Source organism: Triticum aestivum, chromosome 3D, assembly GCF_018294505.1.
Source record: "Triticum aestivum cultivar Chinese Spring chromosome 3D, IWGSC CS RefSeq v2.1, whole genome shotgun sequence".
NCBI classification, from domain to species: Eukaryota; Viridiplantae; Streptophyta; class Magnoliopsida; order Poales; family Poaceae; genus Triticum; species Triticum aestivum.
Window position 1 is genome coordinate 18851797 of NC_057802.1, and position 27073 is coordinate 18878869.

Genomic DNA, 27073 nt, shown 5'->3' on the forward strand with positions numbered 1-27073 from the left:
TGAGGAAATAGAACCAATAGGCTTGGTGAAGACAATGATTTGGTAGACCAGTTCCAACTGCTGTCTCAGTTGTACGTCTGGTTGGAGCGGCAGGTATTTAAACCTGAGGACACACAGTCCTCACCATATTCTCCTTGAGCTAAGGTCACACAGACCTCGCCCAATCACTCGTGGTAAGTCTTCAGGTGACGTCCAAACCTTCACAAACTCGGTCACTTGGCGATCCACAATTTCGTCTTGGATGCTCTAGACCATGACGCCTAACCGTCTGGAAGAAGCACAGTCTTCAAAGGTAACAAGCGTGGGATCCACGCAGGATCAATCTCTTCAGTGATGCTCAATCACTTTGGGTTTGTAGGTGTTTGGGTTTGGGGTTTTCCTCACTTGACGATTTTCGCTCAAAGTCCTCGAAGGATGGGATGCTCACAAATGACAAGTGTCAGTTTCTCTCGGAGCAACCAACCAGCTAGTGTTTGTAGGGGGCGGCTATTTATAGCCTAGGGAGCAGCCCGACATGATAAGACATAAATGCCCTTCAATGATATGACCGTTAGGTGAATAAGATATTTTCAGACAGCTGGCGCATAGCACAGCAACGGTCGGAAATTTGAGGCTCAGATTCCTCAGGGCTATCATGTTCCTCACTGCGTAGGCAATCCGCACTGGCGAATTCCTAACTCCTCAGTCTTCACTTTCAAATCTTCACAAAGTCTTCAGAAATACCAAAGTCTTCAGTCAAAGAATTTCATTTTTAGGGGTCGACTTTCTCTGTAAATATCAAACTCCTCATAGACTTATAGACCTGTGTACACTCATAAACACATTAGTCCCTTAACCTATAAGTCTTCAATACACCAAAAGCACTAAGGGGCACTAGATGCACTTACAATCTCCCCCTTTTTGGTGATTGATGACAATATAGGTTAAGTTTTCAACGGGGATAAACATATGAAATGTAAATACAGATATTGAGGAATTTGATTGCAAGATATAGAAGAACTCCCCCTGAAGATGTGCATAGTGAGGAATTTGCTTTTGAAGCAATGCACACTTGAAGAATTGAATCATGGAGATCTCCCCCTATATCTTGTAATTCATACACGCATTTGACATATAATATGAAGAATTTGAAATGCATGATGAAATATGGTGACTGATGTAATTCAGCATGCGTGCAATAACATTAAGGAGGAATAAGCATGCAGAAGAACATAGCAAAAGTATCAGGTCACCATAGAGTTTAAGTTTACAAGTCGATCCAGCAAAGTCATCAGAAGAACGAGAGTTGTAACATAGAAAAAAATGCCCATAAGATAGACCCGCTTCAAGACTAACTCAAATTTCTCCCCCTTTGTTCTTGAATGACCAAAAGGGTCGAAAATGAGGACAAACGCCCCTGAAGAATATCAAGGTGATGAAGGAGTGCTAGCGTTGTTGGGGTCGTTTGTTGGTGTAGGGCCTGCCGCAGTGTCGTCCAAATCTTCATGTTCATCAGTGTAACGTGATGAAGAATAGGAGCTGGCCACCAAGGAAGGAACCTTGACCTTCTTGTACTTCTTCGGAGGAGGTGCAGCCCAGTCAAGATCTTCCTTGAGACCCATTTTCTTCAGATCTTCTTCACTATAGACTTGAGACAGAACAACCCAGGTGCGATTGAGGGTTTCATGAAGGTAGTAGTGGTTTTTCTTCACTGCATTATGGGTAGCAGTCATGTTGTGAAGAATTGAACCAAACTGACGCTTGACCCATTTATGATTGCGATCAACCTTCTGGTGAAGACTGAGGAGAACCTCACGATCAGTCATCACCCTGGGTGCTGTGCCTTGAGGATTTTGCTTGGGTGCGTTGGCGGCAGAGTCATGGGTGGTAGAGTCATCATTGGTGGAGTAGGATGCAGCCTTGCGAAATTGTCCAGCCAACGGACGAATGCCTTCATCAATTACAGCAGTAGCCTTGCCCTTTTCATCAGCTGAGGAAAATGTCCTTTTGAGGACTTCGATCGGGGGCAAGTAGCTGCAATGGTTCAGTGTATCAGCTTTGTAGTTGAGTGAAGACCTTGTTCTGATGAATCTCATAATCCATGGTGCATAAGGCTTCAACTCAAATGGTGACATTGCCACATTGGCCAGAGTCCTCATGAAGAAATCATGGAAGTTGACGGGAATGCCATGAATGATATTGAAAAGCAGATTCTTCATGATGCCAACGACTTCTTCTTCGTTCGAGTCGTGGCCCTTGATTGGACTCAATGTCTTCGACAGAATGCGGTAGACAGTCTGAGGCACATACATCAATTCCTTCACAAGGAATTTTGTTCTTGGGGCCTGACCTGGCTTCAAAGGCTTCATCAGCACTTGCATGTAGTGATCGGTAAGCTCAGGTTCATTCTAGACGCAACAAGCACCTTCAAGGGGCGGACTGAGAGGCAAAGCACGAAGTAATTCAGTAGTTGGTGCTTTGTAGTGAGTGTTTTCAGACATCCAGTCCAGCACCCATGAATTCACGTCTTCAGAGTTGCTGGTGATGTGCAGTGTTGCATAAAATTGAAGAATTAGCTCTTCATTCCAATCACATATGTCAGTGCAGAAATTTAACAGTCTAGCGTCGTAAAGAACACTGAGGACTGGCACGAAGCACGGCAGAGATTCCATATCCACGTGAGGAATGTGCTCATGATCGAAGACTTTGTCTTTGTTGAACAGCACCGAGGAATAGAAATTTGCCTGGCTGGCAGTCCAGAAACGCCTCTTCCCTATGCGAGCAGAGTCATAAGGGTTGTACTCAGTGAAGAATACGTGCTCGCCGAAGAAATCATCAGCCTTGAATTTTTGCTTCCTTGAGAATGGATCCTTTCGCTTGGGCAGAGGAGTGTCAGTCAGTTGCATGATGACCTCAGGAATCGCAATCTCAGGTTCTTCAGGCTGAGGAATTTCTGGTTCCTCTTCAGTGGCAGCCTGGTTCTTATATTCTTCATTTTCATTTTCATCAGCACTAGCAGCTGGAATGTCTTCATGAGCTTCATCAGATCCCATTTGAACTTTAGTGACTGGGACTAAGGAATTTGCTGCAGTGGAGTGAAGAGTGGAGAATTGGGGTGCTGACTTTCCCAAAAGTCATCATTCATCACAGGTGTGGTACATCCAATGTCCACATCTTCATCTTCCATTTCTTCAACGCCAGCCTCTTCAGCTGTGAACTGAGGCATAGGCGAGGAAACAACTAGTGTTGAAGGGATTTGATCCGCTTCAATTTCTTCATCCATCTGCTCTAACGAAGCAGCAGAAGGATTTTCTTCATCAGATCTGCTAGGGATCTCATATTCTTCATCAAAAGGGATGATTTCCTTTGATGGCATGGAGGAAACTGGAACAACATCAATTGGATTTGCAAACGAACTTGTCAATTTCTTTATCTTCTTCGGTGCTGAAGAATCTGAAGGAGCTAATGCTTTCCTTTTCTTCACAGCTGCATGCTCTGCAGCCTTGGTCTTCTTCACATCTGATGCAGATGGAAGGATCGGAGTTGGGGTAGGCACAGGAGGAGCAGAGGAATTTGGTTCAGTTTCTTTAGGCACAACTGATGCAGTTGCCCTGACCTCTTCATTTTGTTCAGGCGCACCACTAGTGGATGCCCTGGCAATTTCTTCAGTGGCTGGAATGCAGTCATCAGCCCTGGAACTCACATTTTCTTCAGCAGTCTGAAAGTCATCAGCTGTGCTGGCATGCTCTTCAGTTGGCTGAGCAGATGCGTCAGCCTGAGGAATTTCCTGTTGCGTTGGAGCTGCAACATTGGTGGTGAACTTCTCAGTCAGTTTAACAAACCTGACCTTGGCTCCTTGCCAATCAGCATAGTAAGCATTGAAATCATCGCTGAGGACTTTGATTTCAGACTGAATCTTTACAAGTTCGTCAGTTGTCATAGTGACAACGTTGTTCTTTAGAAATTTCTCCTTCTTATATTGCGCTTTCTTGATCTGCCTGGCCTTCTCATATTTCCATTTTTCTTCTTGGATGAAATGGGTCAGCATGTGACTTTGGCCAGGTGTCAACTTGAAATCAGGTATAGGAGTGTTTGGGTCCTTGTGCCAGAGCTCAATATAGTCGAGGATCAACCTTGGATCCAAAAGCAGTGGCACATTTGTGCCCTTGGCTCTAGCGGCCCTGACTTGCCTATCTCTGATGATCTCAGCAAGTTCTTCATCATCAGCTTCGTCTTCTTCAGACAGAACTTGGAAGGCGACCTGCTTCTTGTGAGGACTTGGGCGAGAGCCTCGTCCAGCAGTGGTCTTAGTCTTCAACAGAGATGGTCCTGTTGAAGAATTTGGTGCAGCTTAGGAACTAGCTGAAGCTCCTGAGGCAATAGAGATGCATGTAGTCCTTTGGCACGTGGCAAGATGCACAGGTGCTGAGGATTTTGTCAGAGCAGCTGAGGACTTTGGAGGAGCAGGAGCGGCTTGAGGAATTGGCCGTGAGGGCTTAGCTGAGGAAATTGGCCGTGATGACATTGAAGAAGAAGCACTTGGCTTGTGCGCAGGCTTCTTTGCCATGGATTTCTTCGGCCTTATAGAGGCCTCAGCAACAGCAGCAGAGGAATCTTCGTTGAATTTCCTCACTGCATCTTCTGCCTGTTTGGCCAACTTGGCCTGGTGCTTGGCCCATTCTTCAGGAAAATCCTCACCGCGCTTGATGCTAGTAGGATCTGCCTCTTGGCCAGGTGCCAATGGTGGTCTTGAGCATGGAGGAGTAACAGCGAATTTCTTCATGTATTTTGGATTCACATACCTGTACTCCCTCCACTCTTTTGCCCATCTCCTTTCTATCCTCTGAATGCGCACCTTGCGCTGATTTTTATCTTCCTCAGGGGGTGTGCAGTACACATCATAAATGTCCTCAGGGATTTCAAAGGCAGTATTGGCCTCAGGCCTCTTTCCTCCTTTCTGTGGCTTCATTCCATCAGCCATTTTCTTCAGTTGAGGAATTTGAACAATTGAACTCTTTGAAGAAGTATGCAACTTTTCTTCAAGGAACGCTGCAAATGAGTTAAGTTGATGAGAACCTAGTGATTCAGCAGCAGACATGAGTACCTGTGAACAGAGTATAGTTGCGAGGAATTTGGAGAGGTCATATGCGTTCTCAGAAGGTTTTTCAAAAAGAACAAGTTTGAGGAATTTGACCAGATGAGTCTTGAAGAATTTCACTAAGCGTTCTTTGTCTTAGGTTCCGGAGTTGTATAGATCGAGGATCCACACAATTGAGGAATCTTGAAGAAAAATTATTGCTTAGAGAAACGAATCAAGAACAGATGACATGTGAGGTGTTCAGTGTGTGAGGATTTGAAGAAAAACACCTTTGAATCAAGGAGGGTAGTAAAAGTAACTTTTAATTACCCTGAATGAAGAACACGACGAACAGTGAGGTGGAGAAGTGAAGTTCGTCTGTGCAGATCTTCCACGCCCTAACTTGGCAGAGGAAGACGGCTACGGCGGCGGCGGAGTGAAGATTTCCGCGGCCGGCACGAGTACGGCGGCGACGAGGTCGAGGCAGTGAAGCTCTTCCTCACCGGCGACGATGATGTAGCGGCGGCGCTAGGGTTTGAGAAGCTCGAGCTGGAGAGAGGTCGAGCGGAGTAAAAAAAGTGAGGAAGGGGAGAGGGGGTATTTATAGCCACGGTGAAAAACTGTTCGCCCGAAGAAATTGGACGAACGTGCCCCTGACCCTTCTCATTCGCTTGACATGTGTCACCCACGTACTGAGAAGTGGAGATCGTGTTAGATCGTGGGTGAATAGATAAGTATATTGTGGGAAGCGGAACGGTTTGAGCGGCAAAGCCGAAAATTTTGATAAGATAAGTTAAAAGTTCCGTTCGCAAATTCCTCAGCTGACAAGGACACAGTGAAGATTTTGAACGAGTTTCAAATAGAACGCAGATGAAGAATTTGTGAATAGATTGGGTTGAGTATAGCATAGAGGGGGAAGGGTCCGATCACATTCACTTACCAGAAAAACCAACTTGAAGAATTAGCCATAAGTGAATGCTGTAGAGGACATAAACTCATATATATATATATATAGCTCATGAAGAAAAACGACGGAACAATGAAGATTTTGCAAAGTTGAAGAATATGAACAACTGAGGAATTTCAAAACTGAGGAAAAACTCAAATTGAAGATTTTCAACTTTTGTGGTGGCGTGACACTACTAGAGATTAGGCCTATAACGACCAGCAATTAAAATATGCGGTTGTTGTACGATTAGCCCCGCGAAACCTCCTAACGACGATCGCTAATTTTCAGTAGCTCGTGCTTGTTGTTGGTTAAATATCTCTCTTCGGGTTAGACAGTAATTAGCGTCCCTCTCCCCTAAATTCAGGGCCGCCGCGGCTGCAGATCCCGAAGGAGCAGTGCCCTACACGGCCCGTGCTATGCCCAAATCGAGTGCCACGAGCAGCCCCGCCCCCTCTATCTCGCAGCCGATGGGGGATCCACGGCTCGCGGCCGGATCTGGAGTGCGTCCTGTATAGGGCGGACTCGCCACCAAGGGCATCTTCCTCCACCCCTTGGTGATGAGCGGCCGAGCCAAGGAGCAGAGTCAGGCGGGGGAGGGCCGGTGGACTTCGGGAGCAGGGGAGGGCGGGAGGCGGCACAGCCCACAGCGGTGTTCTTTTTGGGGATGCTTCGATCTGGTGATGATGGAGCACGGGCACTGAAGACATCGCCTCAGCTCGCCACCGTCGCCGGGGAGACGCCACGGGTAGACTTCTCTCACAGCTGAGCAGCAGCACCTTCCTTTATCGTTCTATGATACATGCATCTTCGAGAAATCATGTATCTTGTTTCCGCAGGCACGCCAAGGGGAATCCTCGAGGAGCAAGGCGTTCCTGCAAGTCCTCATGTACTAATCCTCGAGGTGATCTCTCCTGTTTAATCAGCTCACACAAAAATCTGATATTACCCCCCATCTATCACCAGCTAGCAAAAGTGTACAAGATAAAGCATCCCCGTAAAGTGGAGGCCGCTCCAAATGAGCCCATCTTGGTACGTATTATTCCTTACAGTTAATTACTCCACACATTACCTGTCACAGCAGAACAAAGTGTATAAATCTCTTCATTCCACACAAAATTTGTGTATATGCAAAGGTTTGATATCCTTACGAGCCATAGTGTTTCGCCTTCTTAGTGGACGGTGCGCAACAAGGGTGTCAGTCAGTTTGTTCATGTAAATGTTCACCCTCTAGTTCTCCATCCATTCACTTTTGCATATTCTCTACGCCTTGCAGGAACTGTCTCCTGATGTGTGTTCTCAACTTGTGCAAAGAGCTACTGGATGGCATCCCCAAAGTTGTTGCATGAACACCGTCAAGATGGCTATCTGGGCCAAGGTATGCATGCAAATGATTAATTTCTCACTATTTTAGATGCAGGATGAAAGAGGAATGATGCCATCATGAACTCTAACTCAAGTGGCATGAAGAATGAATACAACACATTTTTGGTGAGCACTTGAGCTTCTCACTTGGAATGTAGATGGTAATTGTAGTGTCATGTAGTCATATTAGTTGTATGTAGTGTAGGCAACAAATACTGAAGATTCACTCTTCTTTTCTTTGCTAAACCAAAGATTTGCAGATTAGCACAGTAATTAATTCCTTCACTAGGCTATGATATATAGGTTACGACTAAGAGTTACATGTATGTATGTATATCACTTATTCTTGAGCGGAATAGTTTTTTTTCAAGCAGTGTAGAATAGTGTTCAGTGTTAATTAGTTGGGTATATACCACAACTAAAATAACTCAATTCACTTGCCTAGATATAAAATAACTCAAGTCTTCCTCGAATTATACAAGAAATATACCAATTAATATTTACTTAAAATAGTTTGTGTTTCTCACATAAGGACTATATAAGAATTTCCATTAAGCCGTGTCTAAGCTACAGGTAAAGTATGCATTTTTATTTGCTTGAACATGAATTCATATGCAATTATCCTTTGTGCTAGTTCATTTATATGTACTGACTTATAAATGATTTACGGTTTTGCAGAATTGATGGTCCACCATAACAGAAGCTTCACAAGGCATTGTAGTCATTGACAAAGAATGATATGCACTCAAATACAAGGACTTATAATGTTGTCCCATGGCCGAAGATTATGAAGAAAAAAAGACACTTTTGTAGTTAGACCTGAACGCCTACAATGCTTGTCTAGAGAGTGTTTTTCGTTCATAATTTTTAATGGTATTTTTAACTTCAGCGTTGTATCATGTTCAACATATGTGGTTTTGATTAGTGAAAACAGGTTGTGATACATTGACTGTTCAAATTATTTTGGTTCTTAATTGGTGTGGTTGATAATAGTCAAAAGTTACAAGTAACATAAAATAATATCTGTAGAAGTTACGATTGGTTGTTACAGGCAAGAAAAATGGTGAGATGGATGGTCATTGACAATATAAAGTGGTAATTATTAATATTTTAATAACCATGAAATGTTTCAAATGATGGGATAAGTGGTCGCTAGTACACGAATTGTTGTCGTTATTTTCTCACAATTAACGGCAACACATTGTCCCATCGTTATAAAATAACGACGGGAAAATGTGGTAGTTATAGTTTTAACGACGGAGCCTACTACGGCCACAAAGATGTGGTCGTTAGTGACTTTCAACGACCGCATTCTCACTATTAACGACCACACATCCCGTCGTTAAAAATCGTTTTCCTAGTAGTGTGACCCACCGTATAAGAATGATGATTTCGGACACCGCGTACAATTGTCGTAGGGTTCTGAGAATCAAATTCTTCATTAATTTCTTCACACTTAGAGTGTTATTCTTCATTGGTTGAAGAAAATCGTTTCTTCATGGGTTGCACATCTAAGTCATCAATTTTGCATAAGTGTTAGGATGAGTGTCCTTTTCAAAGAATATTCGAAGATTCTAAGATATTTAGCTCACACCGCAACTTGCTAAATCTCTTCTCATCCAAGGGCTTTGTGAAGATATCGGCTAGCTGTTCTTCAGTCTTCACATGCTCAATAAAAATGTCGCCCTTCAACACATGATCACGAAGAAAATGATGACGAATCTGAATGTGCTTTGTCTTCGAGTGCTGAACTGGGTTGTGAGCAATCTTGATGGCACTCTCAATGTCACAGAAGAGAGGCACATTCTTCACGTTGACGCCGTAGTCCTTGAGAGTTTGCTTCGTCCACAGCAATTGAGCACAGCAAGACCAGCAGCAATGTACTCAGCTTCAGCAGTATATAGTGATACGTAGTTCTGCTTCTTCGAGGACCAACAGACCAAAGATCGTCCGAGGAAATGACATGTACCAGATGTTGACTTGCGATCCACACGATCACCAGCATAGTCAGAGTCAGAATATCCAACGAGATCAAAAGCCGAGCCCTTGGGGTACCATAATCCTAGTGTTGGTGTGTGAGCTAAATATCGAAGAATATGTTTCACAGCCTTATGGTGTGATTCCTTCAGTGTAGCTTGAAATCGGGCACACATGCAAACATTAAGCATAATATCTGGCCTAGATGCACATAAGTACAATAAAGAACCAATCATGGAGCGGTATACCTTTTGATCGAAGTCAATACCATTTTCATCAGTGCACAGATGGCCATTTGTGGGCATCGGAATTTTGACGCCTTTGCAATCTTGCATGCCGAATTTCCTCAGTACATCCTTGAGGTATTTCTCCTGAGATATGAATATGCCATTGCACTGTTGACGAATTTGAAGACCTAAGAAGAATTTCAACTCTCCCATCATAGACATTTGATATTCTTCACTCATCATATAGACAAATTCATCACTATAACGTTGGTCAGTACAACCAAAGATGATATCATCAACATATATTTGGCATACAAACAATTCATCATCATATGATTTAGTGAAAAGAGTAGGGTCGAGTGAACCGGGTTTGAAGCCTTTCTTCATGAGGAATTCCTTCAAAGTATCATACCACGCCCGAGGGGCCTGCTTGAGGCCATAGAGGGCCTTATTTAGTCTGAAGACTTTGTTAGGATGCTTAGGATCTTCAAAACCTGGGGGTTGAGCAACATATACTTCTTCCTCAAGCTTACCATTGAGGAATGCACTTTTCACATCCATTTGATATAAAGTGATATCATGATGGTTAGCATAAGCAAGTAATATGCGAATAGCTTCAAGTCTAGCAACAGGTGCAAAAGTTTCATCGAAATCAATTCCTTCAACCTGTGTGTAGCCTTGAGCTACTAGCCGTGCCTTATTCCTCACCACAAGGCCATTTTCATCTTACTTGTTGCGGTAGATCCACTTTGTGCCAATGATATTGTGTTTGCGAGGATCTGGACGATTGACCAGTTCCCAAACGTTGTTGAGCTCGAACTGATGTAATTCTTCTTGCATGGCCTGAATCCACTCAGGCTCCAGAAATGCTTCATCTACCTTAGTGGGCTCTGTGATAGAGACAAAAGCATAGTGCCCACAAAAGTTAGATAAATGTGAAGCTTTTGAGCGTGTGATAGGACCTGGTGCTTCAATGTCATCGATGATCTTCTCAACTTGCACTTCTTTTGCAACGCGAGGATGAGTAGGTTGTCGTCGAGGAATTTGATCAGCATTTTCTTCAGCACCATTTTCTTCAGCAATTTATTCAGGTGCATTAGGTCGACGTTCTTCACGTTCTGGAATGAATTCTTCGGCAGATTCTTCAGTAGGAATGACATCCTCAGTAGCCTTGAACTTGATAGTTTCCTCAGGTGCTGGTTCACCTATCACAGAGGGTAGGTGCTCCCTTTGCGAGCCATTAGTTTCATCGAACCGCACATCTACAGTTTCAACAACCTTGTGAAGAACGGTGTTGAAGACTCTGTAGGTGTGCGAGTCCTTTCCGTAACCAAGCATAAAACCTTAATGTGCTTTCGGTGCAAATTTAGCATTGTGATGAGGATCTCTAATCCAACATTTAGCACCGAATACTTTGAAATAACTCACATTGGGTTTCTTGTCAGTGAGGAGTTCATAGGCAGTCTTCTTGAAGAATTTGTGAAGATATACCCTGTTGATGATGTGGCACGCAGTATAAATTGCCTCAATCCAGAAGTGACGAGGCGTCTTGTACTCATCAAGCATAGTGCGAGCCATCTCAACAAGAGTCCTGTTCTTGCGCTCCACGACGCCATTCTGCCGAGGAGTATAAGGGGCAGATAACTCATGAGTAATACCAAGTTCATCAAGATAGTCATCAAGACCAGAATTCTTGAACTCAGTTCCATTGTCACTTCTGATGTGCTTGATCTTCACACCAAAGTTGGTTGAAGCCCTTGAGGAAAATCGTTTGAAGACTTCCTGCACTTCATGTTTGTAAGTAACAATGTGTACCCATGTGTAACGAGAGTAATCATCAACAATAACAAGGCCATAGAGAGATGCGTCATTTGTGACAGCTGAGTAATGGTTAGGACCAAAGAGGTCCATGTGAAGCAATTCGAATGGTCGAGTAGTGGTCATGATAGTCTTTGCTGGATGCTTAGCCTTGGTCATCTTTCCAGCTTCACAAGCTCCACACAAGTGATCCTTAAGGAATTTGACATTCTCAATGCCAATGACATGCTTCTTCTTTGCACGCGTGTGCAAATTCCTCATGCCTGCATGACCAAGTCGTCGATGCCATAGCCAACCTTCTGAAGCTTTTACGAGTAGGCACACGGCCGGTTGCGGTCCTGTAGAGAAATCAACAATATACAAGTCTCCTCTCCTAAAGCCTTCGAAGACTTTGGAATTGTCAGCTTCCATAACCACAACACAACGATACTTGCCAAAGACAACTACCATATCAAGATCACAAAGCATTGAGACAGACATGAGGTTGTATCCTAAGGACTCGACAAGCATGACTTTGTCCATGTGTCGATCCTTTGTGATTGCAACCTTACCTAGACCCAATACCTGACTTTTGCCTTTGTCAGCGAAGATGATATGCTTCAGATGTGATGGTGATAAGGGTGCATCCATCAATAGATTCTTGTCACCAGTCATGTGATTAGTACATCCACTATCGAGGACCCACTCAGTGGCTTTGGGTTGATCATCCTGCAGATGAATTAGTGCAGCTTACGAACTTCATATACTTCATCAGTGAAGAATATGACATCACAATTCATCAGACGAATTTCATCAACCAGTGCAATAGTTAAAACAATATGAGGACGTGAGAAATGAAAGTTCATTTCTTCATGATTAGCCTGCGTCCTTTCAGGCACTCTTCAGGTCTCCAGCAAATTCTTCAGACGTTTGAGCACGTCTGGAGACCTGACCCTGCATAAAAGATTAGTTCTTTTTCTTCACCACCCACATCTGAAGGGGTGGCAAAGAGTTCATCACTCTACGAGCTCCATATGAGAAAGGTGGCATAGAAGCCAATCCGTTTCGTTTCACATAAGAGAAGTTAGGGTAAGCATATGAATAAGCAGAGAAATTATTTAAGGACTTATGATCATAATGATTAGAAGAATAATGCTAATATTCATAGCCCTTGGCACTTCCCTGCGAAACAGAGTTGTTAGCATGATGATGTTCATATGAGGACTTTGATCCATATGAAGAATTTGGTCCATATGAAGAATTTGATCTGGGGTTCCTAATCTTCACTAGTGGTGTCATGAGGACATTCACCTGAAGACTTTCAAGGCAGCGTTTGGGAACCCAGATTTTCTTCATAGGGGAACCGTTCCTGTAGTTAGTGCCAACATATCTAGTAAATACTTCACCATTCCGAGTTTTAAACAGTTTGTAGTTGGAGTCAAATGACTCATCAGAAGAATGAGAAGATTCACATGTAAAGCTAGATAAATTAGATGGATCAACTGGAGGTCCCTTTGCAGCAACCCATGAGGTTTTGGGGTACTGCTCAGGCTTCCAATATGTACCATCAGCATTGAGTTTCCTCTCAAAGGCAATACCCTCTTTCCTAGGGTTCCTGTTGAGGATCTGCTTTTTAAGCACATCACAAAGAGTCTGATGCCCTTTGAGGCTTTTGTAAATGCCTGTCATGTACAATTCCTTTAGCCCTGCATCGTTAGTGATACTAGTAATGTCCTCAGATCAGGAATTAATGATAGCAGAGACAGTTGAGGAATTTGTAGCATTTGAAGCATTTGAACATTCAGGTGAAGAATTAGCAGATTCACGTTCAATGCATTTCAAACATGGAGGAACAAATTCTTCCTGAGCAGCGCTGATTTGTTGAGCAAGTAATGAATCACGCTCCTTCTGAAGATCTTCATAACTCACTCTTAGCTTCTCAAGATCTTGCTTTCTTTGAAGAAATTCATAAGAAAGCTTCTCATGATCAGACAAGAGAGTGTTATGATGACCTTGAAGGTTGTCAAACCTAGTCTGAAGTCTCTGAAGATTTCCAGTCAAGGTTTTAGTGCGATCCATTTCTTCACCCAACATATCATCACTTTTGTCTAGCATGTTTTGAACCTTTTCAAGGGTATTTTGTTGTTTCACAGAAATCTTAGCAAGTTTAGAATAGCTGGGCTTAAGGTTTTCATCAGATTCATTTTCACTTGATTCAGATGAGAAATATTTGAGTACCTTGGCACCCTTTGCCATGAAACAGTAGGTGGGAGCGTAGTCATCATTGCCTTCATCAGCCTTGTTGGTGAGGTCATTTTTTTCAGTGTTGAAGATAGACTTGCTGACGAATGCAGTAGCGAGGGCTAGGCTCGCCACACCGGATTCGGAATCCTCAGATGCCTCCTCTTCCTCATTTTCTTCAGATTCAGCCTCAGAGTCCATTTCCTTGCCAATGAATGGCCGAGCCTTCTTGGAGCTGCTCTTCTTGTGAGATGAAGACTTTGAGGATTTTGATGATGAAGGTTTTGAGGATTTCTTCTTTTTCTTCGCATCATCAGAACTGTAATCCTTGTATTTCTTCTTCTTTCATAGCTTTTCCCACTGAGGACAATCTTGAATGTAGTGTCCTGGTTTCTTGCATTTGTGACAATGCCTCTTCTTGTAGTCACTGGATGAGGAATCATTGCTCCTTGAGGGTCTTCCAAAGCGACCACGTCTTGAGAACTTCTGGAACTTCTTCACTAGCAGTGCTAGATCATGACTCAGTTCTTCAGGATCACCAAGGCTGCTGTCAGAGTCTTCATCTTCAGACTCGGAAACTGCCTTGGCCTTCAGTGCACGTGATCTGCCATAGCTCGAACCATAGAGATCTCTCTTTTCAGCAAGCTGGAATTCATGAGTATTTAGCCTCTCGAGGATATCAGCGGGATCAAGTGACTTGTAATCAGCATGTTCTTGTATCATCAAAGCCAGAGTATCAAATGAGGAGTCAAGCGATCTCAATAATTTCTTCGCCACCTCATGGTCGGTGATGTCAGTGGCACCAAGTGCTTGAAGCTCATTTGAGATGTCAGTAAGGCGATCGAAGGTTTGTTGAACATTTTCATTGTCGAGTCTTTTGAAGCGGTTGAAGAGATTGTGAAGAACATCAACTCGAGAGTCACGCTGAGTTGAGACTCCTTCATTTACTTTGGACAGCCTATCCCAGATAAGCTTAGCAGTTTCCAAAGCACTCACTCTTCCATACTGTCCTTTGCTCACATGGTCACATATGATATTCTTCGCTTGAGAATCGAGTTGCTTGAATCTCTTCACATCGGTAGCGTTCAGTGAGGGTGAGACAGAGGGAACACCATTTTCCACAACATACCAGAGATTGTTATCAATTGCCTCAAGATGCATTCGTATCTTATTCTTTCAGTAGGGGTAGTCCGTCCCATCGAAGGTAGGACACCCAACAGAGACCTTGATCATACCTGCGGTCGACATAACTAAAACTCCAGGCGGTTAAACCAAAATCACATAGAACAAGAGAGTACCTTGCTCTGATACCAATTGAAAGTGCGTTATATCGACTAGAGGGGGGTGAATAGGCGATTTTTATAAATTCTTCACTGAGGAATTTGTGGGTGAGGAAATTCCTTAGCGAAGAACTACTTGCAGTGGAATAAGTACTCAAAAGTATGCATAGCAGAACACAAGCATAGTCATCATGATGAAATGAAAACAAGTATAGAGCACAGAAAGCGTAAACACAGGATAACACAGGATAAAGACAAACAAACTAAGGAAATTGAACTGAGGAAATTGAGAAAGTCTTCAGTCAAAGTCTTCAAACACAGATATGAACAAGCATATAACACAGTAATGAGGAAATGAAAAAGTTGAGGAAATAGAACCAGTAGGCTTGGTGAAGACAATGATTTGATAGACCAGTTCCAACTGCTGTCTCAGTTGTACGTCTGGTTGGAGCGGCTAGGTATTTAAATCTGAGGACACACAGTCCTCACCGTATTCTCCTTGAGCTAAGGTCACACAGACCTCGCCCAATCACTCGTGGTAAGTCTTCAGGTGACTTCCAAACCTTCAGAAACTCGGTCACTCGGCGATCCACAATTTCCTCTTGGATGCTCTAGACCATGACGCCTAACCGTCTGGAAGAAGCACAGTCTTCAAAGGTAACAAGCGTGGGATCCACGCAGGATCAATCTCTTCAGTGATGCTCAATCACTTTGGGTTTGTAGGTGTTTGGGTTTGGGGTTTTCCTCACTTGATGATTTTCGCTCAAAGTCCTCGGAGGATGGGATGCTCTCAAATGACAAGTGTCAGTTTCTCTCGGAGCAGTCAACCAGCTAGTGGTTGTAGGGGGCGGCTATTTATAGCCTAGGGAGCAGCCCGACATGATAAGACATAAATGCCCTTCAATGAGAACAAATTCCTCAGAGACCAGAAGAACTTCGTCTCTGTCACTAAAGAATATGACTGAACTGTATGAGATTTCCAATGGATTCACTCGAAGGGATTGGTAGGTGTAGGATTTTGAGTTGAGCATCACATGGAAATTTTTCCTTAATATTTTCTCGACCCCTTTAACAGTACGGTGTTTCCTATGACTCAAGAAGGAGAAAATGAAACTACGAAAACAAAAGTCTTCACGCTTCATGTTCCTCAAATGGATACCAAGTCTTTAAGGTCACATCAATTTCTTCACTTTCAAATCTTCACAAAGTCTTCAGAAATACTAAAGTCTTCAGTCGAAGAACTTCATTTTTAGGGGTCGACTTTCTCTGTAAATATCAAACTTCTCATAGACTTATAGATATGTGTACACTCACAAACATATTAGTCCCTTAACCTATAAGTCTTCAATACACTAAAATCACTAAGGGGCACTAGATGCACTTACAGTAGACATCTATCAAAGCCTTCTTGACTGTAAATTTCCCCCAAAACTCAATACTCGCGAGTTGGGCTCTAACTACAGCTCCTAAATTTCAGTATTCGGATGTATATCCATCTAAACATTGTGACGATATATGTGTGAACTCATACTTCCATAGCAAGCAGATTACTCATTGAAGAGGAAGGCGCATACTCACTTGGGCCTCTCTTGTAGATTGTAAGTAGCGCCATGCTTTTCTTGACGCGCGCACAACCTCGCCGGCAACCACTGCCCAATTCAGCGCCCGTATTCCTATCTCCCTCTGCCGTCGAGCCGAGGGTTTGTGACGCTTCTCAGGCAACAGCGCTTCTGCGGTCCCTGGTTCGCCCATGTAGCCCCAGTCGATGCCGAGTGGGTCCGTGGGGTAGACTAGGCTTGCGTTTGGTTAGTAATTTAACCCGTGGCTGCGGCAATCCACATGCCAGGAGACGCGGCGGCGAGTGGCTAGGCTCTTCTATGCTATTGTCAGGACGACAGATGCACACCACAACTGTGCCGACAAGGGGACGAGCACGGCCGGCGATGGCACACGGATTCACTCGGGGGCACATACGGCCCGCCAGTGGCGGCGCAACGCCGTTCGACGTCGGATATTTTGCGCCATAGGCCTTCTTAATGACCCATGTTCCTTCAAGCCCAAACAAACTCATCAAACGGAAGAAAATGGGGAGTGATTTCCGACGGCGACATGGCAAGTTGCATACGACCAAGGTAGCAACCACGTGGCACAGTCTGCTTATCGAAAAAGACTTTCGCCCCGCTTTATATATAAAGCAAACCACCAAGGGTTGCACGGTCTGTTTTCGCAGCTCAATTTTGCCTTTCTCTCTATTGTTTTTTGGAAGATCGTTTTCCTCTCCAAATTGAATCATTTTTCGTCTCCAAAAGGAAAGCTAAAACGTCCAAAACTCTGGTCCGCGGATGCACAAATTCATGGCATTAAAATTTGATGCAAGGTAGTCGAACAAAAAATCATCAACACAGGTAAAGTACGTGAGATGGATAACAATGGTAGAATCTCGTCAAGATGTGAATAAACACCTACCACTACGTCGCCCTCTATAACCCTGCTTGAAAAGAGATAACATGCCTGTGGTTTTATTGTCACGTCCAGCCTGAGATGACAGGACACCAATTTTCATCCTCGACAACGAGCTCCAACCAATGAAAGTAGAGACAGCGGTACAAAGACAGCTTATTCAACAAGGTAAGAATGCAAGTTTATCGCTACATTTCTAGATAGAAAAAACAAGATCAGGGATTTTTCACTCCTGTTATGAACTGGTGTTCTAGTTACCATATTGGTGATGTGTCTTCCAAACCCGTGTCACCCTGTACTCCACATAGAACCATCGTAGTTTTCACCGGTGATAACAGCATGCCGATGCTGGAACTCTTTGCGGCCATGCACCAACGCAAGCCTAGATCAAAGATCAGACTCAATTGGTAGTCATCCAATTCACGAGACAAGTCTCCACTCATCAATAAAAGGTAGGGGCCGTGATCCACTGATCCAGATGTTGTTATGGGCAGACCATTTACATGACTACAGACAAGAGTGCTTGAGCCCTGTCGACGCATCAGCACCACACGACCACTCACGTCTGATGGAGCCAACTAGTTGATCCCTTCACAAGGATGGGATGGTGCCACCAGAAGTTATGACGGGTCGTCTCCCGCCTAAAACCGCCACCGTGTCGTCGGGAAGTTCGTCATGCCACACACCTATATGTCTCCAAAAGAACTTGAGTCAGACATGCCTAGGACACACAACAAAATTCCATTATAACACACCACAGTGCGTGCATGTCGAGTCGGGAATGCGATCCAGCATCGAGGTAGCGGCCGCAGCCACACCTCCCTGCCGGGGGCCTCGTCGGCCTGCAGCGCCAGTTGCCCGTGAGTGGGAGTTCGCCATGACTATCCAGACACCAAGGCCTCCATCACTGTCCGTAGGCTATGCCCTTCAGTGCATCATCGACGACAACAAGAGGAGGAGGCAACTGGCTGCGGCATGGATCGCCACCCGACTCGCCCTAGAGATGGGATGCGTGACAGAAGAAATGTTCCCGGACCTCTCCATTTTTTATTGAAGTCAATCGCAACGACCCACCTACCATTGCAATTCTCGATCTTCCAACGCAACGCAGCATCACGTAGAGCATGCACTACCTAAGAGCATCCCCAGCCGTTCGGGCCCCAGGGCGCTAAAAAAAAGCGGTCTGGGGGCGAACCGGCGCTAGTTCAGCCCCTGGGGCGACCTAGCTCCCAGTCACGCCCCCAGGCGCCGGCCCCAGGACGCGAAAAATTCGAACTTGGTCGTTCCCGCTCACAAAAGACGCCACAAGTCCGGCGATCACAAGTCACAGTTCGGCGATCGGATATAGTCAGGCGTACAAAAAATAGAGCGGCAGAAGTTGGCGTGCGCAACGCATCACTCGGCGGGGTCGGCCCCAGGCGTGGGCGGAGTCGGCCTGCGCGGGCTTGGCGGTGCCGGAGCTGCTTCTGCGCTGGGCGGTGTCGGTGCTGCTTCGGTGCTGCTGGGCGTCGTGGAGGCGTCATCACGCGGGCTTGGCGGCGGCGGTGGCGTGGGCGTCGTCGAGGGAAGCTGGTTCAGGATGAGGTCGCGCTCCACCAAGTATCACGCCTTGACCGCCTCGTCGGTGCTCTGGAGCATGTCCGCCCCGCCCAGCAGGAAAGCCGGGTCGGTGTTTCTCTTCTTCGCGGCGACGTTGCTCTGGAGTAGGTCGAGCTTGACGGCGCTGCTCGACATCAACGCCGACCACCGTGCGGCGGTCTTCTCTTCACGAAGGACGGCCCGGGCCTGCGCGTCGGCGAGGCAGTGCTCGATGGACTCCTGCACTCGAGCGGTGGCCGCGTCGGCGTGTTTCCTCTTCTTGGCACCTTTGTTGCCGTCCGACCGCCCTTCCGATGTGCCAGGAGTCGGCGTGTCTGGCTTATAGGTCTCCTTGGCCTTGTCGAGGGTGCGCCGGACTTCCGCCCACTTCTCGCACTTGTCAATGTGCTTGTAAACGTGGAGGCACTTGAATTTGGCGTCGCTGTTGCTCTGCCGGTATAGGGCGAACATGCGCAGCAACCACGCGAAGGAACAAACAGTTGGCGGGCGCACACGGCGAAGACGGGCGGGAGACGGGCGTGTCATACCTGATCCTCATTGCTGGCGCCGCTCTCCGGGCGAGCCGCGACCTCCTCGACGACCCCATCCATTTGTTGCACGCCCCCTGGATACGCCCCCAATGGTTTGCCATCGCCTTCGAGCCGCGCTGCATGTAGACGCCTTTGAAGTAGGGGTCGACGAGCTTGCGCTCGTCGAACTCGGCCTTGATGCGCTCCCAGCGGGAGGGAGATTGGCAGGAGGAAAGGAGAAAATGGGAGGGAAGTGGGAGAAAAGCGGGAAGAAACGGCGGGAATAGGCGCTGGACTCGCCGACAGGGCAGACCCACGCGCCCTTTTCGCTTGTGCCGGCGCCCCAGGCGCCCCCCAGGGCGCCGGGTTCTGCCTGGGTCCGCCGGCACCAGTTTCGGTCCGAGCCAGCGAAAAACGGGCTTCTAGGAGCCGGCGAAAAACGTGTGAAGAGGGCCTGTGGGGGCGCGGCTGGAGATGCTCTAACAGCACTCACGCACAAAGTAAAAACGAACTCAGTAGTCTCACAGACGGAAACAGAGACAAGTCCATGAAATAAAGTGGCATCGTGACACCCACACACCGTGTGAGTGTCCGTGCATTCTTCCACACAACATACACAACACCCCCCCCCCCCCCCGCCTATTCCTGCCGTTTCTTCCCGCTTTTCTCCCACTTCCCTCCCATTTTCTCCTTTCCTCCTGCCAATCTCCCTCCCGCTGGGAGCGCATCAAGGCCCGGAGCTGCTTCTGCGCTGGGCGGTGTCGGTGCGGCTTCGGTGCTGCTGGGCGTCGTGGAGGCGTCATCACGCGGGCTTGGCGGCGGCGGTGGCGTGGGCATCGTCGAGGGAAGCTGGTTCAGGATGAGGTCGCGCTCCACCAAGTATCACGCCTTGACCGCCTCGTCGGTGCTCTGGAGCATGTCCGCCCCGCCCAGCAGGAAAGCCGGGTCGGTGTTTCTCTTCTTCGCGGCGACGTTGCTCTGGAGTAGGTCGAGCTTGACGGCGCTGCTCGACATCAACGCCGACCACCGCGCGGCGGTCTTCTCTTCATGAAGCACGGCCCGGGCCTGCGCGTCGGCGAGGCAGTGCTCGATGGACTCCTGCACTCGAGCGGTGGCCGCGTCGGCGTGTTTCCTCTTCTTGGCACCTTTGTTGCCGTCCGACCGCCCTTCCGATGTGCCAGGAGTCGGCGTGTCTGGCTTGTAGGTCTCCTTGGCCTTGTCGAGGGTGCGCCGGACTTCCGCCCACTTCTCGCACTTGTCAATGTGCTTGTAAACGTGGAGGCACTTGAATTCGGCGTCGCTGTTGCTCTGCCGGTATAGGGCGAACATGCGCAGCAACCACGCGAAGGAACAAACAGTTGGCGGGCGCACACGGCGAAGACAGGCGGGAGACGGGCGTGTCATACCTGATCCTCATTGCTGGCGCCGCTCTCCGGGCGAGCCGCGACCTCCTCGACGACCCCATCCATTTGTTGCACGCCCCCTGGATACGCCCCCAATGGTTTGCCATCGCCTTCGAGCCGCGCTGCATGTAGACGCCTTTGAAGTAGGGGTCGACGAGCTTGCGCTCGTCGAACTCGGCCTTGATGCGCTCCCAGCGGGAGGGAGATTGGCAGGAGGAAAGGAGAAAATGGGAGGGAAGTGGGAGAAAAGCGGGAAGAAACGGCGGGAATATGCGATGGACTCGCCGACAGGGCAGACCCACGCGCCCTTTTCGCTTGTGCCGGCGCCCCAGGCGCCCCCCAGGGCGCCGGGTTCTGCCTGGGTCCGCCGGCACCAGTTTCGGTCCGAGCCAGCGAAAAACGGGCTTCTAGGAGCCGGCGAAAAACGTGTGAAGAGGGCCTGTGGGGGCGCGGCTGGAGATGCTCTAACAGCACTCACGCACAAAGTAAAAACGAACTCAGTAGTCTCACAGACGGAAACAGAGACAAGTCCATGAAATAAAGTGGCATCGCGACACCCACACACCGTGTGAGTGTCCGTGCATTCTTCCACACAACATACACAACACCCCCCCCCCCCCCCCGCCTATTCCCGCCGTTTCTTCCCGCTTTTCTCCCACTTCCCTCCCATTTTCTCCTTTCCTCCTGCCAATCTCCCTCCCGCTGGGAGCGCATCAAGGCCCGGAGCTGCTTCTGCGCTGGGCGGTGTCGGTGCGGCTTCAGTGCTGCTGGGCGTCGTGGAGGCGTCATCACGCGGGCTTGGCGGCGGCGGTGGCGTGGGCATCGTCGAGGGAAGCTGGTTCAGGATGAGGTCGCGCTCCACCAAGTATCACGCCTTGACCGCCTCGTCGGTGCTCTGGAGCATGTCCGCCCCGCCCAGCAGGAAAGCCGGGTCGGTGTTTCTCTTCTTCGCGGCGACGTTGCTCTGGAGTAGGTCGAGCTTGACGGCGCTGCTCGACATCAACGCCGACCACCGCGCGGCGGTCTTCTCTTCATGAAGCACGGCCCGGGCCTGCGCGTCGGCGAGGCAGTGCTCGATGGACTCCTGCACTCGAGCGGTGGCCGCGTCGGCGTGTTTCCTCTTCTTGGCACCTTTGTTGCCGTCCGACCGCCCTTCCGATGTGCCAGGAGTCGGCGTGTCTGGCTTGTAGGTCTCCTTGGCCTTGTCGAGGGTGCGCCGGACTTCCGCCCACTTCTCGCACTTGTCAATGTGCTTGTAAACGTGGAGGCACTCGAATTCGGCGTCGCTGTTGCTCTGCCGGTATAGGGCGAACATGCGCAGCAACCACGCGAAGGAACAAACAGTTGGCGGGCGCACACGGCGAAGACAGGCGGGAGACGGGCGTGTCATACCTGATCCTCATTGCTGGCGCCGCTCTCCGGGCGAGCCGCGACCTCCTCGACGACCCCATCCATTTGTTGCACGCCCCCTGGATACGCCCCCAATGGTTTGCCATCGCCTTCGAGCCGCGCTGCATGTAGACGCCTTTGAAGTAGGGGTCGACGAGCTTGCGCTCGTCGAACTCGGCCTTGATGCGCTCCCAGCGGGAGGGAGATTGGCAGGAGGAAAGGAGAAAATGGGAGGGAAGTGGGAGAAAAGCGGGAAGAAACGGCGGGAATATGCGCTGGACTCGCCGACAGGGCAGACCCACGCGCCCTTTTCGCTTGTGCCGGCGCCCCAGGCGCCCCCCAGGGCGCCGGGTTCTGCCTGGGTCCGCCGGCACCAGTTTCGGTCCGAGCCAGCGAAAAACGGGTTTCTAGGAGCCGGCGAAAAACGTGTGAAGAGGGCCTGTGGGGGCGCGGCTGGAGATGCTCTAACAGCACTCACGCACAAAGTAAAAACGAACTCAGTAGTCTCACAGACGGAACAGAGACAAGTCCATGAAATAAAGTGGCATCGCGACACCCACACACCGTTAGAGCATCTCCAGCGCCCTTTTCGCTTGTGCCGGCGCCCCAGGCGCCCCCCAGGGCGCCGGGTTCTGCCTGGGTCCGCCGGCACCAGTTTCGGTCCGAGCCAGCGAAAAACGGGTTTCTAGGAGCCGGCGAAAAACGTGTGAAGAGGGCCTGTGGGGGCGCGGCTGGAGATGCTCTAACAGCACTCACGCACAAAGTAAAAACGAACTCAGTAGTCTCACAGACGGAACAGAGACAAGTCCATGAAATAAAGTGGCATCGCGACACCCACACACCGTGTGCGTGTCCGTGCATTCTTCCACACAACATACACAACCCCCCCCCCCCCCCCCCGACGTACGTTCGGGGCTGCACCATGGGACGACGGCGGTGACCTGCGCGCCCAAGGCGTGCACGTCACCATCGACTAGCTGTTCTAGTTCGGCGGCCTAGCAAGAGCCACACCGTACTTCGTGGTGACGGGAGCATACGTGCATCTGCCCGGCAGTTCACGGCACTAAAACTGAGACTATTCAAGACCATCCCACAATATCGATATGTCTGAAATGTCCTGCAGCCACTAACTAATAATTCTGTCCAGTGCCTTTCCTCGCCCCGTCAATTGGGTAATCAAGAAATTCGAATGCATGGACGTATGACGACTGCCAATGACTCCATTTGCTCCGTCCATATAGTACCATTCATTCTTGACTGCCAATGACGATCACCAATTCCGGCTGACCCTTTGTTTGTTGCTGCAACAAATTTACAAGGCTTATTCTCCTGTGGCTACCGGCTGCTGGTTCTTGGCCTTCTTCTGGGTTTGGTCGCTGCTATTGGTGCTTATTCTGGCGGCTGAGGAGCAGCAAGGGGATGGCTGCTAGGCGAACAGCTGCGGCAATCTCACCATCTCCTACCCATTCTGGCTACCTGACTGGGGGACCAGAAAATCGTGTGGTCCCTTGGATTTTGAGGTCAGTTGCTTTAACAACACTCCAGTTCTACGGAGCTCTGGATTCAATGGCTTTGCAATCATGGGCATATCCTATAAGGAACGCAAATTGCGCGTCGTTGGTGTGCACAAAGAGGAAGACTTTAACAACTCCAAGACCTGCCATTTCCCGAGATGGAACACCTCTGCTAAACTGGCACCTCCATTTAAGTTCAGCCACGGCAATCTGAATCTCATCTTCTACAACTGCACCAAGACGATGGCGCATCAGGACAGGGCGCTGGCGGAGATGAGATGCGAGAACGCGAGTACCACGTTTGTTCGTGCGGGAGTACGTTTCGATAAGACGGGGAACTACACCGGCTACGCTTTGGAGGGCTGTGATGCGACTGTCGTCCCGGTGATGGGCTCGGCCTGTTGGGCATAAGCCACGGCGATCGTGTCGGGCGTGTGTGTGTGTGAGCACGCGGGACAGATCGGGAGCGTGGCGGGCGTGCGTGTGTGCGTGCGTGGATTAGGGTAGGGGCGCGCGTGTGCGTGCATGCATTGCGCCGGACCAGGAGCAGCTGTTGGTGAACGGGTCAGGGTGACCGAGTCGGGCTGATGCGGGCTCGCCGCGTCCAAGGCGCGATCATGCGCGGGGTGGGCGCGGCCAGAGCGGGCCGGACCGAGCGCTCGGGCGGGTGTAGACGTGGGGATCGTGTCCAGCGTCTACCCTGGGTATAAAACCCTCGAAGGGTTCGTTGTAACAGCTGTGGTGGTGTGACGAGTACGAGCTCGTGGAGGCGTTGTTGCGCTAGGAAAAACCACCCTGTCCTCGCATCCTTCTTCTATCTCGGTCTTCTTCTTCCTCGGTTCATCGTACAAACAGCGAGAGAGAGGTAGAGCCGAGCTAGGGCTAGCTAGGGTGAAGGCCACGGTTCCAATAATTGGCATCAGAGCGACCGGGTTCGTGGGACGGCCGTGGCGTGCGGGACTTCGCCCTGGTAGCTCCGGCCGGCGACAGGGAAGGGGGAGGGAGGGAGGCCGCTCGCGGCTGGATCTGGCGCCGCCACCCGAGCCGCCCGCGGGGGAAGCGGCACGGGGGCAAGGAGCGGCTTCTCAATAGCCAGCCTTGGAGTGTGAAAGATCGTGGCCAGGGGTTTAACGTCCTTTTTAGAAAGAAAAAAAGGAATGTGCTTCCCTCTTGGATCATCTGTCTTTGAGTTCTTGTGCTATACAGTGTACAGATGGATCATGGATGTAGTTATAAAACAATTCACGGCATACAAATAGAAAAAGAGAAGAAGAAAAACATACAAGCACAAAACCTCGACCATCAACTGCCCCTGGAGCACACGGCATCCAGAAGTTCGACGTATATCAGAAGTCCTGATACTGTACATTTTCCGAGTAAACTGTCAACTTAATTTTCTGCAAGGTCTTCACTTTCCGAGTAAACATAAGAACGCATACCTTCACGATAAAACTGTGGAACACTTAACCAAGTAAATATGGACTGAGACATTTGGATGTTGACTCTCTTGTGGGTATGGAATGCCTTCGTGATAAAACTGTGGAACACTGCATCAAATAAATGTGTCCACGGGCTAATACCACTTGTATTAGCTTCTCCTTCATCTTCGTCCTTCCATATTATCTGTCGAGTTTGCGCCATCCTTCCCTGGTACCAAATCAGCCTCCTCAATTCAGAACTCAGACTGCTGGCATGTATCCAACCCAAGGTTTTGGTTACCGGTCAAAATTTCGAGATTTGCCATGGTTACCGCATATTTTCGTGCCCCTCGGTAAATCCCGTACCAAGCAAAAAATTTCAATTTTTTCAAAATTTTGAATTCAAACGCTTGATTTGTACTAAAGTAGGTAGATCTAATTACTGCCATTAGAGTTGGTTCTGACGTATTGGTAGCAACCTAGTTCCTGTATTGAGAGGTCTCTGGTTCGAATGTTCGTTCATTCACTTATTTGAATTCAAAATTAACAATAAAATTCATTCAAAATATTCTCGGTATTTCTCGGTAATCATGATAACCACATTTACCAGTCCCCCTGGTTAAAATTGCATCATTCGGTAACCAAAACCTTGAGCCAACCTCACAGCTCCCCCTCTTGATCTCACTGCTTCTCTCCCATCAACGCAGGCAAGCCAAGTGCGAGTCTGTGACATGCGGGAACTTCACCATCAAGTAACCGTTCTAGCTCGGCGCGCCCAGCCACTCCCAGCCGGAGCTAGCGCCCCTGCGGCCACCCGGCGTTCGAGCTCTGGTGCACCAGCAGCAATGCCTCGGCTTCCATCCCTGGGTCGTCCTGTGTTGCACAGACTTCAACGTCTCGGCCAGCTTAGCTCTCAACCCATTCAAGATCAGCCCCAGCAACACGGCCCTGTGCTGTGCTTCCTCTACGACTGCAAGAGAGGGACAGGGCCGCGCGGGCATGAGTACGTGAATGCCAACGGCGTGCCCAGCTGCGGCAGGTCCATTTACACGTACCTCGGCAGGAGCTACGACCGGGACACGCCGCCCGCAATCCCCACGTGGAGCTGCACATACACGTACCTTTCTTGAGCAAAAGAGGGTGGGTGGGGGGGGGGGGGGTCCCTCCAATTTCATTAACGGAACCACCACGAATCCAAATCGAGACCAGAGAACCCTAACCAACTACCAACATCCAAAAGCTACCAGTCTTTAAACCATAAAGCATAACTAAGGTCACAGGCGACCATTTTAAGCACAAGGGCGCAGCCTCCAGCAAGGAAAAACAAGAAAGAAAACAGGAAGCCCGCACGGAAGGGCGTGTGGATGATCTTGCTTCAGCTCATCAGACGAGGAACACCAACTCTCCATCCCTGCGAAGCTCTGTAAACCTCACTTGCTACTTGCACATACACGTACTTGCCGGTGTCTTGACAACGGACAACTACAGCCAGCTACTAAAGGCCGCGTTTGTCATGGATTAGCCGGGCACCAGCACCAGCATTGGCGACTGCCCCTCCTGACTAGCGAGTGTCGGTCAGTGCCGGTACAAAAAGGCCCCAGTGGCATGATGAGCCGATCTACATGTGGCAGTAAGGCTCCAAATTAATGGTCATCCATTTAGAATTAAATATGCAGAACGTAGAGATAAACTAGTGAGAAATGCGATATAAACCATTCCTCAAAATAAATAAGAGTATAAATTCCCCGCAAAACTCAATAAACATAATTGCGTGCCTACAATTAAGGATGTGGATACAAACTGTATATCCATCAAAACATATGACAATTCGTTGCAATCAAACTAATCGTGGAAGCAGAAGGTGTATACTTACTTTTTTTTGAGGGAAGGTG

General features: G+C 48.4%; 1 pseudogene; it reads left to right on the forward strand.

Moving 5' to 3' along the window:
- The first annotated feature begins 23442 nt into the window (after positions 1-23442).
- Positions 23443-24174, forward strand: LOC123076065 (uncharacterized; annotated as a pseudogene).
- The last annotated feature ends 2899 nt before the right edge of the window (positions 24175-27073 follow it).